Below are 17,565 nucleotides of genomic sequence, written 5' to 3'. Positions count from 1 at the left end.
CTTTTCTAAAAAGCTTGCCGTATTTTAGCTGATTATTTTGAGATCAGTGGTTTGTGAGTAGTTTATTTTTATCGGAATATTGCACTTCAAGCAATATGAAAACATAGCGCTTTCTTGTACTAATATGTCATTTTTGTTGTATTATTGGTGGACCTGTGTTATAATGGAAGGAGACTTTATAAAAATGAGAATGGAAATGGGGAATGATATTATAATAAAATGTATTCTGTGTCTATAATCAACTTGATAAAAATAGCATATAACGTAAATGTACTTTTGCGGATTACTACTTGACAAAATGGACAACAGAAGGCAGTGGCAGATCCAGAGGGGAGCGTACGCCCCATCCCCCCCTTTTGCTTGTTTTTTTTTAAATGATGAATCATACTAGACTATGTGAACTTCGCCATTTCCTGTGTACTCTATTATTTAATTTTTATGCGACAATTCTTTACTTAAAAGATTTTTTTCGCCATAATTTACTGATTGTCAAAGTCATGTGATTCGCTATGGTGGAGTTGACCAGTGCTTCAAAAAACGTCGCTTAGATATTTTGAAATTCAAATTACAGTAACACATTGCTTAAGCTGAGGATGACAATCATGACACCTTCAAAGCAACATAGGATTGAGCAAGAACATATTGACTTCTATTTCACTATTCCACCAAACAGGAAGTAATACTCTATAGACTATAACACTCTCATGAAAAAATGGCAATATTATTTACCTACGAAAACATGTTTAACCCCAAACGCCATTGTCATGATTGATATGGACTATATAAAATTGTTGTTTGGTGTGAACCAAGCTTTGCATTGAAGACCAAACTACAACCTTTAATAGTTCACTTTTATAAATTGTTACTTGTATAGACAGTTGTCTTTGGTACTAATACATATATATGAGATCCAGTAATGTCTATCTACAAGATTGAGAACACATTTTTTTGTAATAAATTTAAAACATATTTTATTCTGTAATATCTGATAATATGTATCAGGTATTTTTTATTTTTCATTTGATGTGTACCGGTACTCTCTGGTAATGTCAGTATCAGCATGATTAGTTGATTGGTTGTGATAAAAAAAAAATGGGCAGTTGTCATGTGCAGGTACACCACATGTGGATCTTCTTTCCCCTCTCATTTATAAAATTGTGCATGATATTTATCACAGAAACGCACCAGTATTTTGGTGAATGAAACACTTGTCATATTAAATTAAAGTCAGAGGTTGAGTTAGAGTTTTTCTGGGGGCCTGGGCCACCCCTTTTGAAGGAAATTTTTTGTTGTTTTTATAGGGAATCACTGAGGCATGACTGGAGTTGGCCCCTTCTTAGGCAGTCAGTCAGTGGGTTCTGATTATGAAAATTTCTGGATCCACCACTGAAAGTTTGAGTAAATTTAGATAACGTTAACAATTTAATTTATGACAAATAATGTTAAAATTTACACAGATAATGAATGAAAAATCTAGTATATTAAAAAATAGGCCCTACATGTATTATTAAAAGCTGTCCTTGCTTATTCATAAGGACATATAATACCCTTCATGCTATTCTGATCTGAGTTTTTATTCATACATACATGTAATCTGGTGCTGTTCCAAGTAGTCTTCTTTTTTCTGTTTCTTGAGAAGTATTTGTTTTACCTGTTCAGTCACTGTAAAGTGTTACAATTCATATTTAAACGCAACACATAAATAGTGACCAAAAAGGTATGGCTATCACATGAGTATCTAGAAAAAAGTAAAATGTATATATTTTAAACATTTTTGTGGGACCATGAAAATGTGGTATATAGATAGACCATAGAACAAATAGTCAAATAAGCAAACAAATTCAAAGAAGATGTACATGTAAGATGATTTATGAAAAAAAAGAAAGCCATGGCCAGGGGCCCTAAGCTTTACAGCATTTGGTGTTGAACAGGTAAAATGTTTGCATTGACAATAAATATAGCCTTTGTTAGAGGTGACCCAAAATAATAAGGAAGTTGACAAGAACTAAGGCAGCAACCATTTGATTTTCTGGGGGGGGGGCTATGGGTTTTTTTTCTGTATAAACTTTTTTTTTCGCCTGCGGTGAAAAACGATCTATTTTTTTCGTGACAAGTCGAAAACAATTTTTTTCTTTCAATTTTAGCATTACATATAGTGGCAGCTGAGGGTGTAACAAACAATATTTTTTTTTCAGAATTCAAAACAAATTATTTTTTTCTCCAAATACTGGAAACAAACTTTTTTTCCAAAATAAACCATAGCCCCCCCCCCCCCCCCCCCGAAAATCAAATGGTTGCTGCCTAAGCTATTTCAGATAATATACAGACTATTGCAGTCAGCCTATAAAAGACTCTGCCTTCTGAAATGTTTGCTTATACACTGTGCTTTCTTATAATGATTTAAAATCAGTGTGATAGTTTTCATGAAGAACACTGAGCGCACAGGTATTATGACAAGATAAATGTTGTGTTACATGTATCTACCCAAATAAGTAAAATATAAAAATTCTTGACTTCTAAAACCAGTGATTGATCTCCTGATTTACATCTCATCACTCTATGCAGATGCTGTGTGAAAAAAAAATTGACTTACCAGTATGCTTCTATCCATTGAGTAGATTTAATTTTAATTATTTTGCTTTGAATACACCTTATTGCTACAATATGTATATGTCATAATATAATGTGTATGTCCGCCATTACAAACTGAACATGTACATCACAAATATTCCATGTAAAAATTTGATGTTTTAATACAAAATATATGATGCCACAATGGAAAAGTAATTGTTGTATGACGTTAATGGTTATAGAGGGACAGATTCTCAGGTCAGCTGGGACAATAAGTGGGGGTGGGGGAGGTGGGCAACTTCACCAGTCATGCTTAAGTGATTCCCTACATAATCAACCAAATAGTAATGTTCATCATGAAAAAATATACTAAGGCAGCAACCATTTGATTTTCTAGGGGGTGCTATGGGTTTTTTTTCTGTACAAACTTTTTTTTTCGCCTGCGGCGAAAAACAATCTATTTTTTTCGTGACAAGTCGAAAACAATTTTTTTCTTTCAATTTCAGCATGACATATAGTGGCAGCTGAGGGTGTAACAAACAATTTTTTTTTCAGAATTCAAAACAAATTATTTTTTTCTCCAAAAACTGGAAACAAACTTTTTTTTCCAAAAAAAAACTTAGCCCCCCCCCCCCCCCCCCCCAGAAAATCAAATGGTTGCTGCCTAAGTGTAAGATCTGATGATGTGAATAAATTGAAATCAGACATATCAAATGAAATTTTCAATGCTATTGATATATCAATGGGCAATCTGATGAGTTAAGCCTTTTTTGACTGATTTTTATAGTTCGTTCGTATGATGTACTGTTATACATGTACCACTGTCCAAGATTAGGGGGAGGATCAGAATCCCGCTAACATGTTTTACCCCGCCACATTATTTATGTATGTGCCTGTCCAAAGTCAGGAGCCTATAATTCAGTGTTTGTCATTTGTTAATGTGTTACATATTTGTTTTTCGTTCAATTTTTTTATATAAATAAGGCTGTTGGTTTTCTGGTGTTTGAATTATTTTACATGTCATATCAGGGCCTTTTATAGCTGACTATGTTGTATAGGCTTTGATGATTGTTGAAGGCCGTACAGTGATCTATAGTTGTTAATGTCTTTGTCATTTTGGTCTCTTGTAGACAGTTGTCTCATTGGCAATCATACCACATCTTCTTTTTTATAATGACGGCTGATCACCACTGTGTCCATACTGGGACTATTGTGGTCCAACAACCGGTGGCGGATCCAGAAATTTTCATAAGTGCAGGCCCACCAAATTTCCCAGAAAAGTATGGCATGCCCCCTGGCCCCCTTCAAAATCAGCCTCCTGACAACTCCAAAGAATAAATCATCATGTTTGAGTACATCTAAGATCATCAAACTGTCTAACCCAACATGCAAACATCTTTTTGGGAGTTCGCTGTGTAACAAGTTTTTTTGGTTCAAATGATCGTATAAATGATTGCCTTGGGGGTCATTGTCAAATATAGAGCTGTTCATTGTAAAACGCTAAATTACATAATTTGCAACCGCTGACACTATAGTATCCTATATTAATGCACTAAAAACCTTGCCAATAACAATACCGTGCTGCTTGGTGTAGGCTTCTTTGCACATATTAAAGAAACCCTATTGCTCACCTTGTAATTTTTGTGTTCTTCTAATCAGTATCGTCGGGTTTGTTTATTTACACCAGAAATCAATGAAGCGATGAAAGTGCTGGAAACGAAATTACATCTTCGGTAAATTCCGTGATATTAATATTTTCTAATCAATAATTCCAAGCAATGAAAAATAAATGGTTATTTGTTTTATACATAGAGCATACGTTTTGTGTATTTACTATTTAAAGTTTAAGCTTTATACGAAGAAATCTAATACAAAAGTATCTCAATCATTAATCCGCTTTAATACGCAGTGTAAAGAGTAAATTATACACATTACTGTTCTATTTTTAGAGAATAGCAATAATACATAAATGTACAGTTTCTTACCATAATAGCAACATAATTTCAAGATTAGATCATCACATTGTCACATGATTATATAATCTGCACCAAATTGACAGTTTGTCGTGAGTTATCATCATAACTAATCACTATATCAAATGAACACTTTATCATAATATGTTCCTATAACCAAGTATCATGATTTCAATCCGACCCCACTTACGGACGCGTGGAACATATAATGCATGCCACTCATTTATAGCCAATCAGACGTTAGAATGACCTTCATTTCCCCCAGAATCATCCCGGAAACAGCCACGAAGCAGCCATTAGATAGTATTTATAACCAATGAAATAACAGAAATACCGTAAACAGATTTACCCGAACCTGACGTTTAGCCTCTGACTAATCAGACCGTATCACCATGGTGATACGGTAACACCATGGTGATACGGTAATCACCATGGTGATACGGTAATAATGATATTTTTGATGAATATGGTGTAGCCAAAAACTTATTTTCATTGAAAGAGTGTAACAAAAACATAGTAAACCATGTGGCCAAGACATTCCAACTGCCATTGGGATAAGTCTGATCCTGATCAGATAGTCTATAGACATGACATGAGGCTAGACTCACTATCTGATAATCATGTCTAGATTTCAGACTCACATAACATAATTTTAAATGCATATGCTGCAAACATGGACAGGAGTTGGATTGCAGTGGACAAGAAGACAAAATGAGTTGATGTCATCCTTTCATGACCCTTGCAAATCTAGCAACGGAAACTCGTAGGCAAAACTTTCAGTTTCATTTGGTTCTGGTAAGTTTGTTATTTATTTCTTTTGGTTAGAAAAAGCAATTTGACACCATAAAAAGACCTACTTTAGAAACATCACATCAACTCATAAATATAGGAAGAAGAGCATTGACCATTTGTCTTTGGGAGAAAAGGGGGGGGGTGTATTTACATAATTTTCTGGAAGCAAACACTGATTTAATTTTCATTGACATACATTTATAATGATGTAGAATTCTTCTGAAATTTATAATAATCATGATAAAAGATATATTCGATTACAAAGTTCGCCCTGAGTTTGTTTTCCAAATTGTCAATAAGAGTCCGTTGACTCAGTTTTTTTTCTCCTAATTCAAAATTAATGGTTGCTTCAAATCCCTGTTTTTAAATATAACCCATTGAAATAGTAAACATTCAGTAGATAGATATAGGAAGATGTGGTATGAGTGCCTACATGTATTCTTCCAAATAAAAATTTATAAAAGTAAACCATTATAGGTCATTGTACGGCCTTCAATACAGAGCCTTGCCTCACACGGAACAACAAGCTATACAAATGATAAAGGACCCCAAAATTACTAGTGTAAAACCCTTTGAACAGGAAAACCAATGGTCTAAAAAGGAATAACAAGAAACACGTACAAATTAATGTAACGAAAACTACTGTACATTTAGGCCAACTAAAAAGTATGTGTGTTAACCGCACTACCCTTACCTACCATTATTTTTATCCCTTACCTAAAGATTTTTGTAAGGTTTTGATAAAACACAGTTCAAGTCACAATATACATGTAGCTCCCGAAGAGTTGTGAATTTCCTGTCTTTATTCATTCCTTTACCGATACTACATTGTACAATGCAACTAGATTGATTCAATATATGGTTCTCAAACTCAAAAACATGTTTTACAGACTATGATAGATATAGGAAGATGTGGTGTGAGTGCCAATGAGACAACTCTCCATCCAAATAACAATTTAAAAATTAAACCATTATAGGTTAAAGTACGGCCTTCAACACGGAACCTTGGCTCACACCGAAACAACAAGCTATAAAGGGCCCCAAAATTACTAGTGTAAAACCATTCAAACGGGAAAACCAACGGTCTAATCAATATAAACAAAACGAGAAACGAGAAACATGTATATATTACATAAACAAATGACAACTACTGTACATCAGATTCCTGACTTGAGCTTGTTTTTTTTGTCTCTAAATATTTGTTACTGTGAATCTTTTTCTTTATATTTCCGAAGTGAAGGTCATGTATCACAGTTATAAACATGGGAGAAGAACTTGTACATGTATTTACTTCTATCAGTTAATAAAATAGAATCAGAATAGAATATGATTACAAACTAATCCAAATTAAAGGGCACAGAACGGGCAACATGAGATTATAACATTACAGATTACTCAGATAAAACAAATTCAAAATGACAATACTGAAAAAATGAATAACTTGATGGTGTGATTGATATCGTAGCATTTATGACATTTACACAGATTAATTATCATATCTACAAAACTTTTTTTTCAATGATCCAATGCGTTATTTTATAAAGCCATCTCAATTTACAATGTACATATACATGTAGATGTAACTCACTGTACTGATCATGCAAATGCACAATATACAATATTTAATTTCTTATCAAAAGGTTAATGTTGAAGATGGAAAAGCACAAAAAAAAATATAAAAATGAAAGCAGATACATGTATGATAGGAGATCATATAGGTAAATATATGATATAATTGATAAAAAAATGAATCAAACAAGTCATAACAAGAGACTACTAAATACTTAATAGACAGCAAATATGACCTGTGTTGTGGCATAATTTGTGAAATATAATCATATATAGAAATTGGAAATTGACCAGTTACATTTATTATTGTAAAAACATGATAAATGTTCAGAAATTAGATTAACCCTTCAATTTTAAAAGTTGAATCTGGTAAACAAAAAGTAAAAATAACACACAGAACACTCAAATTCTTATTTTATGATCAATTAAGGCATGTAAGGGCCATATCAGTACAATTTACACAACAAAATTTTCATTACTCATCATATTGAAATTGTTTTCTTTATAAGAATTAAACTTAGAAAAAAATATATATGTTCTTGTCAGCTTGACAGATCCTCATTTACAGTATACATGCATACATTTGTATATTGTTAACCTGAAGACTACATTTGTATTTTTCATTTTTGAAAAAGCACTTTAAGCATTATTACAGCTATTTTCCTACTGCATGTAGAGTAAAACTTTGGAAGGTTTGCTTGCTCTGTTGTTTATATATTAATTCAAGCTTTGTAATTAATGTTGATATCTTCTTGTAGAGTACTTTAAAATTTGATTAGACGTCATGCCAATTGTAATTGTACAATATACAAACAAACCATGCAAGCTAACCAAAGTCTTAGATTTACATGCCTTTGGAATTTACCGGTAAAATTAATTATATATTTGTTTTCAATGCTTATTGTTTTACAAATTTCAAATGTTTTGGCTTGTTTTTAAATGATCCATATCAGCTATAGGGTCAAAAGCGTCCAAAGTTAAACTTTAAGTATGTTTTACTTGTGTCTGATGCTTTTTTTGCTTTGAGCAAATAAAGTATGTTTAAATCTAAATAAAGTTAAACTTGATTTGATAAAACAATGGAATAATTGGTGTTCTTTGATATTATGCAAAATTAAACAGTGCATTGTAGTCATATTTTTCTAATTTTGGGCATGTCTTAAAAGCTTTAAATTGAACCACATCAAGGTATAAGGGATTCAGAACTAAACTTAGTTTGATTTTTTTTGTCGAGCCTGCACCTTTTGTTGCAGAAAGCTTGACATAGGGATAGTGACCCGGCGTCGGCGTTAGCTAACTTCTTAAAAGCTTTATATTTTAGAAGGTAGAAGACCTGGATGCTTCATACTTTGTATATAGATGCCTCATGTTACGAACTTTCCATCGGTCACATGTCCAATGTCCTTGACCTCATTTTCATGGTTCAGAGACCACTTGAAAAAAAAAGTTAAGAATTTTTGTAATGTTTAATTCTCTCTTATCATAAGTAATTGGATAACTATATTTGGTATGTGCGTACCTTGCAAGGTACTCATGCCCATCATACAGTTTTCACTTGACCTCAACCTCATTTCATGGTCAGTGAACAAGGTTAAGTTTTGGTGGTCAAGTCCATATCTGAGATACTATAAGCAATAGGGCTAGTATATTCGGTGTATGGAAGGAATGTAAGGTGTAGATGTCCAACTGGCAGGTGTCATCTGACCTTGACCTCATTTTCATGGTTCAGTGGTTATAGTTAAGTTTTTGTGTTTTGGTCTGTTTTTCTTATACTATATGCAATAGGTCTACTATATTTGTTGTATGGAATGATTGTAAGGTGTACATGTCTAGCTGACAGGTGTCATCTGACCTTGACCTCATTTTTATGATTCAGTGGTCAAAGTTAAGTTTTTGAGTAATGGTCTATTTTGGCTAATACTTTATGCATTAGTCAACTATATTTGGTATACAAACACCACCAACCTCATTAAGGTGCAATCTCTGCGTTGTAATAGAATGTACTTGGGCTGTTTAAATCTCATTGTTGAAGGTTGTACAGGGGACTTATATTCATTTCATTTGATCTTTTGTGGATATTTGTCTCATTTGTAATCAATACTCATCTCCCTATTTTTGTGTTGTCATAATGTCATTAATTAAATACAAGATGAAATCTGCAAATTTAACTTCATTAAAATTAAGTTTGCTGCAGCTTTTTAGCTAGTTTACTGTATTTCTTATTCTATGTACTGGAATGTCAGAGTTGTGATAATCGAAACACATTTACACTAAGACCAAGTTAATAATTAATTTCTTTTTTAGGAAATTTCAATCATTTAATGGATAACAATTGTTTTTTTTATTATTTTTTACAGACATTTGGTGATCCAAAAATAACTGGAGTTCATGAAACAAGACTGATTGCTGGGACACATTTTTGTTGATAAACATGTTTATGATGAAGAAAAACTTGGATAATATTACGGATACTTGAATAAGGCTCTGATCTGTCTTTGATTTTTCCTGTTGGTGTTAAAAAATTGCAAGCTCAAATAAAAATAAATTGAAATGGAACTCATGGATATGCTTTGAAAAAAGAAATAAACAGCAATGTGAATCTCGCCGAAGTCTTACCAACAACCAAGTCAACACACAGTTGCAACACAAATGAGAAGAGAGAGACATTTGCAAGGACTTCACTGTCTCACCATTAGAATGGCTTTCTCATCAGCAAAGAAGAAGTCTAAAAATTACTTCTGCATTAAAAGGTCATCAATATTGAAGACAATCAAGAAGATTACGGTTGTACTTGGCCATTTGATAAACATTATAATATTTTCATTTGTCAGAAATTGTTACTTAGATTGACGAACTAGTTTTATTGATTGAATTGTTAGTAAATTACCTTTCGTAGTTCATGTAGTTACATGTATGTAAATCTTTATCAGATAGTATGGAAATAATTTAATACGTCCCTTAATTCCATACCTAATGCAACAATTGTCTTGTGCTGCTAAGTCAATTTGTATTAACTTTTATGTATGTTTATAGTAATCTTATTCTTGCATTTAAGCATCATTTTGTGTTATTGTATCATCTACATTGATTGTTAAATATAATACTAATTGTATAAATAAAATAACATTTCTGATCATTTAAACAGATTGAAATATTTATAAATATATCAATGCTAAAAGGAATTTAGACATTTTTCGAGGAGAATTTAAGACAGTACTACAACAAAAGCAAACGAATAGTATATGCTCAACTGCAATATTAACTTTCTCATCAGATAACCTAATAGAGATATATTTGTATTTTATTAAATTGATGAAGCGTATGTTAGTTTAAATAAATATGTACATGCAATTTTAAGGTTTTAAAAAAACGACATTTTTATTGGATTATCTCCCTTTGTACAATAGAAATTCAGATTTTATCATCACTGTCTCAGGTACTCATGATCAAAATGACGTATATTGTTACCAGCATGCAAGTAAAAGGTTGCAACTGTCTTATCTTTGTTTACCTGTAGAACACATATTCTGAATGTCAATACTTGAGATTTTTCAATATGATGAAATTGACATTAAATTTCATATCATTTTTGAGTAACCAGAATAAAACTTTAGTAATTAGCAAGCTGCAATAACCAAAATAGGATTACTAGGAAGAAATGAAAGGATTTTACTCTTTAAAGTAATAAGGACAAGTGTACTGAAGGAATTTGGAATAAAAAAAATACCAAAAAAAATTTGTCTTTGGCAGCTCCCACCGCTTTTAAGCCTGATGCTTACTATTGTTTGTGACACAAAAATCCATTTCACTTTGAATTTTCTATTTGAAATACCTATTTTGCATAATACAATCTGTATAATTCAAGTATTTATTTTTGAATGCTTGGTTTAATTGAAATATGAGACTTTCCTCAATTTATTACGAAAATACCCCAAAAAAAGGGGGGAGGCTATCTAACATGTCTAAATGATCAATAAAATCTATAAAATTAATTTGCAACCGAAATCCCTTCAAAATCTTTTGAACCAAAGAAAATGCAATGTATGTCTGAAATTTAGGGTAAATTAAAGCGACTTTTGGGCTGTAGTGTCTATTTTAGTGTGATTTGATGAAAAGGCCATATTTTTTATCACTTTATGTGTTTTGCCACGCCCTTATTTTCTATATATATCATTATGTTTAATAAAATTATGTGATTTATACTTCATACACATCCTATCTGTGCTATTAAAGTATTTAAACACTCAGATGTATTATAGTATTTATTTCTATTTGAGAAATCTATGAAATCTATGCATTTCAGTAGATGCATCTATAAATAAACTGGGAAATACCCTAAATCCCTATCGTTGCCATGGTTACCAGCAGTGTAAGGGCTTCAAACTTGCATGACTTTCATATAAGGTCAATCTGAACATGTTAGCAAAGTTTTATCAAAATCAAACAACTTTGCATGGAGCACCATCTGCATGGTTTTCTCATAGATGTCCATTTTAAAAACAACGGTACGTTGCCGGCTCATCTGAATAGACATAAATTTGAGAAAGATTCTGGCCGCAGTGAAAGAAGGAAGGTCTTCATAAATACTAAGAAATTGTTTACTTACGTAGTGGTATTAAACAAATGTGGATTCTAAAAAAAACTCTAAAAGAACTTCTGGATAGTTTTTATATCTCGATCTTTCTCTGAAACTATTTGTATTTAAATTTTGATATTTCAACCCTGTATACCACCAGTCCCCATGTGAAATCATCTAAAAGAAATAACCCACAATGTGTTTCAGAAATAACTGATGCAAGCTATACTTTATTGTAGTTTTAACATGGGTAGGCAATATATTTCGTGATTATTTTTGCCCGACCGATAGCGAGTGCTCAAATAACACGAATATAATGATTACCCATGTTAAAACTACAATAAATTAATTATGACTTGCTTAATCTATTTTGATTCTGATTAGGACAATTACGATTATTTCTATGTTCGATGTGTATAAGTGTACAGCGAGTGTGTAGGCTCTTCCATGAACCTCCCTTTGGGTTTTTATCAAAATAGTTCGAACCAGTTAAATTCCGCAAAGTTGTAATTCTAAAATTCAAAATGGAAACAGAAGTTAACAAATGTATTAACTAGAACAATATTTGTGTCACAATATTACAGAAAAGTTATAAATGAATGTCTTTTCCTTTGAGTTCAATTTCTGATACACACATTTACAAGTCAGTTGTCAATGGCGGTGGACGAACAAGGAGAGTCGGGTAAGTCTTTATTTACCAAATTAATTGTAAATATTCCACCGGTTATTGTAGCATTTTTGAATATGTTCATATCTGATAGAGGATTCCTTGAAAAAGGTTGTACTGACATTCATGACTTGGCAGGAAGGGCCCTTTGACACAGATTCAATGCAATTGGAATTACTTGCGGTAGCTACACCTTGTAAAGTTGATGAAAGGGCACGCCTTTGTGCATCTGATGGTCCAACAACGTAACTTTCTAACGATAAATTGTTTCTATGACCCGTTTAATGAAATACATTAAATGCATGCCAATTTAGTAAAATTCATTTTTCTGCAGTAGTCAATATACGCATGTGCAAACTAGTATTAATGGATTAGAGCATGGGTTTGTTTACAAAGCGCAAGAAGCATGTCATATTAGAATTCAACATAAAAACGGTAGCATACGCTATAAATTTATTACTTTGGGATATCAAACGGCAAATGTTGTTAGTAGTGAGCAACAAGGTAAAACATGCTACACAGAGGAACAAGTGATCACTATGCTGGAGTTACTTATTGACAACATATTTGTTGAATTTGGAGGTAGACTTTTTTCAACAAATTATTAGCATTCCTATGGAAACGAACTCTGTGTCTCTCCTTGCCGATTTCTTCTTATTTTCATGAGTCGGAGTTTTGTCAGACACTTTTTAAAAACAAGAAGATCAAAGAAGCCAGATCATTTAATTTCACATTCAGATATATTGATGATGTTCTTTCCATTACTTAGTAACAATCCAAGCTTTTCTACTTTGGTTCCAATAATACATCCTCCAGAACTAGAAAATAAAGGTACAGCAGACACGGCTTACCCTGTCACAGTTTTAGACTAATGCCTCGAGTTTGATATAAGCGGTCATCTCAGTTCCAGAACCTATGACAAACGAGACGATTTTCATTTTGAAATTGTCAATTTCCCCCACCTTAGAAGCAATATACAAACTTCACCTGCATACTTGATATACATTTCCCAACTCATTCGGTATTCAAGAGCTTGCAGCTGATACTCAGCCTTTTTAAAACGTCACCAGTGTCTGAGCAGAAGGTTGATGAACCAGGGGTATGTAATAAAACGCCTCGTTCCTTTTTCTTAAAAAAGTTCATCGGAAGATACCAAGACCTTGTTTAAAAATATTCCGTATCAACTTCACAAATTATGCACGATGGTATTGAAGTATTGATTCTAGGTACTGACGTTGTTAATCATCTTCATAACTTGTTATAGTATTCTTTTATTTGTATTTGTACATAATGACTTTTACTGTTTAGTCTATATTTGGCAATATCCATTTAACGTGGCTCGGTACTTAAACATCCCGTTATTATGTTAGTGTGCTACGGTATTTTTTTCGCTTGTTTAATAGTCATTCAGACTATATCGCGGAACGTAAGGGATGGACAGGATGTATGGACACACAAGACGGACGGACGGACGGGACGGACAAGGGTAATACTTAATGCCCCCCTTTGCATAAAAATAAATGCCTGCTTTATTGGTATGAAAAAGGCTCTACTGTGAATAGACAAGCACTTCTGTACAACTTATTTTGTTATAATTTCAGAGGAAAGTTTATATACTATAGAAGAGGGACGAAAGATACCAGAGGGACATTCAAACTCATAGATTGAAAATAAACTGACAACACCATGGCTAAAAATAAAAAGACAAACAGACAAATAATAGTACAGAAGACACAAAATAGAATCCTAAACACTAAGCAACACGAACCCCACCAAAAACTGGGGATGCTCTCAGGTGCTCCGGAAGGGTAAGCAGATCCTGCTCCACATGTGGCACCCGTTGTGTTGCTTATGTTATTACAAATCCGGTAAATAGTCTAATTCGGTAAAAGGGAGGTGTACTGAAGTTACGACGTAAGGAACATATCCGATTTCATCTGTGAAATGGTTATTCCATAACGGTCAACCAACTCGTGATGGCGTCCGTAAAATTTACGAAGGGATAATTTCAACATCCCCATTTGGAACTCTTGGTTTAATAAGCCTCTTTGTGAGCAGCAATCCTCTATCAAGGAAATCATGATAGGAAATACAAGCCCGGGAATATCGTATTAATTGGGAGATATATACTCCGTATGCAGCCGCTGCTGGAATGTTGCTACATAGAAATGGAAAGTTCGCAATTGGGAAGCTGAAATCATCTCTTTTGTCGTAAAGTTTTTTTTTCAACCGACCGTCATGGTCAATTTCTAGATGTAAGTCAAGATATGAAGCAGACTTAACTGTGTCTGTAGTATCCTTTATCTCTAGTTCGATGGTATAGATTCGTTCAACATAGTCACCAAATTTTGTATTATTTAGTAAGAGATCATCATCTATATAGCGGAACGTAAAGGTAAAGGATATTGCTAACTTCTAACTTTCTTCCTAAGAAGTTCCTGTATGAAGCCTCATAATAGTAAAGACACAAGTCGATAAGAAGAGGGGCACAATTGGTATAGAACATAGGTATAAAGAGGTTCACTTCTGTGTAAGCCTACATAGAAGGGCTATATTTAAGGCCTATCCTCTTTTCGATGTATATTAACGACCTGGTAGATCATTTGGACTTTGAGTGTCATCCAGTTCATTGGAATAGTAGAGTTTTTCGTCTTGTTTATTACATGCTGATGACACTGTACTGTTGTTTCAGTCTACAAAAGGACTACAAAACTCGCCAGACGGATTAAAAGGTGCTTGTGATAAATCGAACCGTAAGATTAAATCTTGGTATTATATTCAAGCCGTCTGGCTCTTTTTTCGGAAAACATTATTTATCTCAAAAGGTTTGTAAGGCAATGTTTTGTTTTTGCAAGTTATCAAACTAGAAAAATATGAATGGGATAGTAAATGTCACTATTTGATGCTTGTGTAAAACTAGTATTTGTTATATTACAGTAAGTTTTGGGTCACGCCGTTACTTATATATCGAAAACTGTTCTAATTTTGAAGTAGTTACGATTCTTTTGTACTCAAAGTGCAGCTTAAATTTGCACAAAAATAATGATTCTTCATCCTCTCCCTCTGACTCCTTCAAGTCTTATACTAGTTAGCGGCCACTCAATTAAAGGACAATATTTAACTTAAAAAAGTATACTTGATAAACTAAAATATTTAAAAAAAAAAATGTATTGTCTTTGGATAAAATCAAGGAGGCATTTCTAAGTCAAAATCAATTTCATCTATGGTGAACAAACTCAAGGAAAGATTTGAAATTATTTGGGATGGGTCACTTTATAATGACCAGAAAAGGCAGCCAATAATCAATTGAAAACAAGTTTTTGCAGAAAAAAATATTTATCCAAAGATGTTGAAAAAAAAAGTTTCAACCGGCGTGGTACTTTTGTGTTTTTTCATAGGACATTTACGCTTTCTAAATATGGACGTATGTATAGAACATTTGCGCTTTTTGTATAGAACATTTGCGCTTTTACAATATTTGGTTATGGTTCAAAGTTAAATATTCATTCCAAAGCACATTTGTGTTAAACGTAATTGCATAGCACATTGATATAGTTATGTATATAAGTCTACAAATATGCACAACAGTACTATTATAAGAGCGTTGTATACAATTGTGTTGTTATTAAATCGTGTTGACAAATATTTGGGCTTAACAAATAGCCTTCTTCAGTGTCAATAGTTTTAACAATACTAATCGTAGATGTAAAACAGATCAATAATACAGGTTAGTTTTGGTCAATTGATTTTAATCCATAATCTTGAAAATCATAATATAAACAAAACTCGATACTCCAATATACGTGACTGTATATCTATATTCTAAAATGAGGGAAAAACTAAACATAATATTTCTTATTGATGCCGTTCGGATGATGTATATTTAGTTCATTTATCCAAAAGCTTTCCCGACCCTGTCTCTGGGCATCACTCAACTGAATGATCTGTTCAATCACTAAGATTTTCATGCGGTTAAAGTCATCAAGTATTTTACCCGACTGTCTGAAATGCTGGGAAACAGGGAGAAGTGGCTTCTTAGAGATATCACTCCTATGGTCATTGAGACGTTTGTGGAAAGGCTGCTTTGACTCACTAACATATTGGAGGCCACAAACCGAACAAGTCTGTCGGCCCACGATGTGACTTGTATGTATGTTGGCGAGACAGAACAGCCATTCAACAAACGCATGAATGGTCATCAAAGTGACTACACAATCATAGACCACAATGAGGGTTGGTCGAGGGCAGACAGACTTGCTAGGGAAAGGTTTTGGATAAGAAAGCTAAGGACAGTTTCCCCAGAAGGCATACATGAAAAAACTTAGAATGAATCGCTCATTTTCCCTACCATCACTCATTTTCCTGTCATCATTGATTTTCCTACCATCATTTGTTTTCAGTACCTGTAGCATACGTGCTTGACAATTTTAAGGATTTTTTAAAAATTATACCAGTTTAAATTACAGGGTTCTATTCATTTGGGATGGATGTACAAGTACGCAGCCACGTTCAATTATTTTACCGTAGTAAATAAAATTGTACTTATTTTTCTAATTATAATTATTAAACTGCTATTTATTTGGGATGTTTAAATACGCAGTTGCTATTGCAATTGTTCGACCGTTGTCAAATTTGAAATATTATACCAAGGGCGCCGTTTATTGGGTCTGTTTCTCCACGCAGTTGTTGTAAAATCTTAACTGTCGTCTCCTTTTGGAATTTTAAAGTTCTGCCATATTGCAAATAACTATTTTTATTTTGGCATATCTTTGCAGTCTTTGCGTCATGTTTGGAAATTTAAAAGTTTTAAAATTGTACCAGCGTCTCTAATGTTCGCTTAAACTGCTTTTTTTTTTACCAATTTCAAGATTGTGATAGTTTTATAATTAGCATAGATTGACATGATTCATTTTACATGGTGATCATACTGATGAAGGATATCTGTTATTCGAAATATCTAACATTTGTTCATTTTATTGTTATTTTAGACTGGTTATATATACAACTCGTCTAAACATCAACCCAACAACATTGAAAAACAGACTAGTGGATGCCTACAAGCTTGCTTCAGAATCAGCAAAGAAGGAAAATGAGAAACAAAAAGAACATTACGATCTGAAAGTAAGAGGAGCAGTGGTAGAAAAAGGCGACAAGGTTTTAGTGAAGAAAGTTGCATTTGATGGAAAGCATAAGCTGAGTGATAAATGGGAGAACGATATTTATTTAGTATTATCACAACCTAATAAAGATATACCAGTGTACGTTGTACAAAAAGATAGTGGCGAGGGGCGTAAGCGTACATTGCATAGGAATCTTCTATTACCTGTGGGATATATTTCAAGTCAACCACCAACGGCAGAACCATTACCTAAACCAGTCCCTACACCAAGAACGAGATTGCAAAAGAAGATCAGCTC

At 33.2% G+C, this 17,565-nt stretch overlaps 1 long non-coding RNA gene across 1 annotated transcript; it reads left to right on the top strand.

Moving 5' to 3' along the window:
• Positions 1–5,182: 5,182 nt before the first annotated feature.
• LOC134686073 (uncharacterized) lies at positions 5,183–10,642 on the top strand. Its single transcript, XR_010101528.1, has 3 exons — positions 5,183–5,339; positions 6,977–7,054; positions 9,263–10,642. It is a non-coding gene; the product is annotated as an uncharacterized LOC134686073 (long non-coding RNA).
• Positions 10,643–17,565: the final 6,923 nt, after the last annotated feature.

This window comes from Mytilus trossulus, chromosome 10 (genome assembly GCF_036588685.1).
Source record: "Mytilus trossulus isolate FHL-02 chromosome 10, PNRI_Mtr1.1.1.hap1, whole genome shotgun sequence".
NCBI classification, from domain to species: Eukaryota; Metazoa; Mollusca; class Bivalvia; order Mytilida; family Mytilidae; genus Mytilus; species Mytilus trossulus.
The sequence above is the reverse complement of the archived record's forward strand: the minus strand, read 5'-3'. Positions and strand labels throughout refer to the sequence as shown.